The following is a 3,487-nucleotide window of genomic DNA, read 5'->3' as shown; positions in this document are numbered from 1 at the left end:
CTGGGTCCAAAACTCCATCCCCTTCAGGTCCCAAAGTCAAACGAACACTAACAGTTAAAAACTGACTAAATTATTTCATCTCAAAAAAATAAAACTAAATCTCTCTCATGCTCACTATCTACATTTTCACATAAAAAGATGATAATAAAATAGAAAAGATCCATATAACACAATATAAAAACATCTGTAATGTGGATAACTGTCATTCGACATAAACACAGAGCACAGATTACTGTCTGTAAAACCCGAGATATGAATGTAAATCCTGAGAAACAGTCTTATGAAAGGGATAAGATTATGGGTGCTTTGGTTGTGTCAGTGAAGTGACGGCAGCTGTATTATGGCTTTATCTGTATGTGCGGTTTGATTCTTAAGAATTTTGCTTCACCTTATTAGTTTAAAATGTGTGTGCTTGATGAGCATTGTGTTAGGCACCTGCAGTTATTGCTAACACATCTGTCATAGAAGCACCAAAAACATTGCAGTAGTTACATTTATTCATGCACACAAGGTTGTAGCACTGCAATGATAATTTGACTGATGCATTGAGGGTCACATGACCAGTTCTTCCTGTAATGCCTGCCAGGTTTGCCAGGTTGCCAGGTTTGTTAGCATGTTACCAAAGCTAACGAGAAGCTAAACTAATTAAAATAAAACAAACAAACAGTTTGTTTGAAGTCATGCAGGAGTATCCGGGATGCATAAAAGACTACTGCCAAAGCACATAGAAAAGCAAGAGGTAGCCAGCAGCTCGGTGGCTGTGTTCGACTTGACGAAGGAGGAAGTCCCTCAGATTGTCTCTCATGAACCTCTGCAGATGAGGAATCTGTTCTGAAACATTTAGACTTAAAGGGAAAATATTTTAAAGAATCAAATATGGACAGGCACATGTAAAGTTTGCATTTTCTTTATGTAGTATGTTTTCTTGGTAAGATTGTCCTTGCTAAAGCTGTGAATCTCATTCATTTATATATAAAAATGCCCAGTACAAGCAGCACATTATGGCAGGTGGGACTAATAGTAGCCTTAATTTCCAGAGGAAGTAGAAGCGAGTTTGAGCCTCCTTGGGCAGCGATGTGGTGCTGTGAGACGGAGAGGTCCTCGTTCAAGCTACGAACAGGCAGTAATTTAACAGCTATAAATCAGGAGGAGAAACGATCTCAAACATGAGGTTACAGCCAGCATCTCTGATGGATATAAGAGGTTTTATTTGCTGACAAACTGATTAAATTGTCTAAACTGTAGAAATTAGGGACACACACAAGAATGATTCTTTTTCCCTTTGAATGCCTCTGTGGAGAGTTTCCGAGTGTAGCCCAGCAAAGACAAAGGTTATTGGAGGCAAATGGTTCAGGAAACACCGAGGCTGTTACACACTGGGAGAAAGTGTCTGGACCTGATCCAGGCTGTTCATGAATCAAAAGGAAATGAACGGACACGCTCGTTTTAATCCTCATTTCCTGAATATTCCTTCAGGAAAGACAAAATAATGCTCATGTTGTAAAATGACCACCGCCTTCATGACAGCGCAACCAAATGCAGGACACAGAGGCAGATAAAGTCAAATTAAAAGGCAAGACATTTATTGGCTTTAAATAAAAGTGTGAATCTACACAAAGTTCACCAAAACAGGGTGAATTCAATTAATCACCTGATAAGGATTTTCAGATACAGCTAAATAATACATCTACTTTATTTCCATAAAACCCTCCCTGTCATATATTTAAAAGCACATTTTCTGTTCATTTAAAAAAAAAAAAAGGAGTATTTAAGGTACTTTTCATTAAGAAGTCAGAAACTATTTTCAGTCAGCATTAAGGACCCCAACACAGATCACCACTTTACAGACTTTTTATCACCATGTAAATATGCAAAAAAACCAGCTTTGTGATTCATTGTTGACACCGGTGCTTCTTCTGCCCATGACTGTAGTGAACATCAGGCTCTGGATGTTCAGTCAGGTCCAATAGAGGATATGCTGTGTGAGGGAAGCTCTTCACTGATCTTTCATTTGTAAGAGTAGCTCAGGATCAGCAGCTGTTCTACTTTGCCTCAGTAAATGTGGTCACTCAAACTATCCAACCAATCAGGGTTTACATCATTACAGCAGCAGCAGCAGCAAATGACCTCTGAGTGCATACAGACTAAACCTGACATTAACATTTCCTTTAACACACTCACCTCTTCAACACTGTGTCGCTGCACTGTGGAAAAGGAGACCAGCTGCAGAGCAGAGTGATGGTGAACACTGGAAAAAAGAAAGAAAGAAAAAAGGGCATTTTTATTTGTTTAATTTAATCACCATTCATCGATATATATTACAGATATATATTACAGTGACGGCTGACCTCAGAAAGTCAGACGGGGGACTTTCAATAATCCTGCTGGTCGCCATGGTGACCAATTTATGGCCCCATAAGCCACAGAAGCACAAAGAGGAGGTCAGGATTCAGAGCAAAACTCCTGCAACAAACAAACAAACACGTGTGAATCTAAAGTGTTTGATGGTTTTCAGAGTGAAAACTTAACTAAGGAACAACAATCAGGAAGCAGGAATCAGGAAGGAAGCGAATCCTCACTGAATGAGTGCAGCCAACATTTATGTCACGTCAAAACATTTGTATTCCTGAATAAATATTTATTTTGCTTCTGGTAGCTGGTAGATCGCAGCCACACACAATTCAGAAAAGTGTTCTCACTTTAAAACCCCAAGTTCAGCTTGTTGAAGTTCTTTTACCTACACTTGTGAACAAAACTAGCCCATATTATAATCAAAACTCCATCATGTTTATACATTTGTAAGAACATACTTGTTTTTTCTGCTTGGGGAAAAAAGCAGAAAGCAAAGCAAATTTATCTTTATTGACTTGGAAGTTTAAGATGTGCTGTTGTTTTACATTTTTCTAGAAGAATAAGCAATCAATAACAGAAGTAACAGTATGATAATTAATAAGTAAGTAATCAGAAATGGTAGTTAGATTTGTCCCAGTTGTGTGTATGTTTCTAAGAGAAAGTTGGTCCATAAAGTTCTTTGAAAAGAAAAGAAAAGTGGAGGGTGACGACATGGAACAGATAATTATGTTGTAATCGGGGCAGGATAAGCAGCAGCTGCCAGAAGCGTCCAGGAAGGAAATACGTCTGGAGCCTGAACAGAAGTGTGCGAAAAAATCCAATTATTGCTCTGGACTACAAACATCAGTGGGGCCTGATGACAAAGTCTGACTCACTGCTAGTGCTACATTTTAAAATTATGGTGCTGAGTGGGGCTCAATCTAAGCTCACTGTTGCAGCTACTTCAGAGCTTTGTGTTCCACTTGGTGATAAAGACACAGCACTGCTGAATATATTTAAGATAACAGCGATAAGAGTAACAGTGTTGTCAACAGTGAGAAAGTGAGAGCATGGACCACAATCGTCTGTGGTAAATAACAGGAGTGCTGAGTATCATTGCCCGACACACTCACTGAGGCTCAAGTAATAAAAGTGT

The 3,487-nt window shown here is 38.9% G+C and overlaps 1 long non-coding RNA gene across 1 annotated transcript; it reads right to left on the bottom strand.

The window, feature by feature from the left end:
- Positions 1–1,744: 1,744 nt before the first annotated feature.
- LOC121813517 lies at positions 1,745–3,455 on the bottom strand. The gene is made up of 2 exons (XR_006053741.1): positions 2,349–3,455; positions 1,745–2,248 (listed from the first exon to the last, which is right to left on the bottom strand). It is a non-coding gene; the product is annotated as an uncharacterized LOC121813517 (long non-coding RNA).
- Positions 3,456–3,487: the final 32 nt, after the last annotated feature.

This window comes from Haplochromis burtoni, unplaced genomic scaffold (assembly GCF_018398535.1).
Source record: "Haplochromis burtoni strain Fernald_Lab_line unplaced genomic scaffold, NCSU_Asbu1 Contig_1823, whole genome shotgun sequence".
NCBI classification, from domain to species: domain Eukaryota; kingdom Metazoa; phylum Chordata; class Actinopteri; order Cichliformes; family Cichlidae; genus Haplochromis; species Haplochromis burtoni.
The sequence above is the reverse complement of the archived record's forward strand: the minus strand, read 5'-3'. Positions and strand labels throughout refer to the sequence as shown.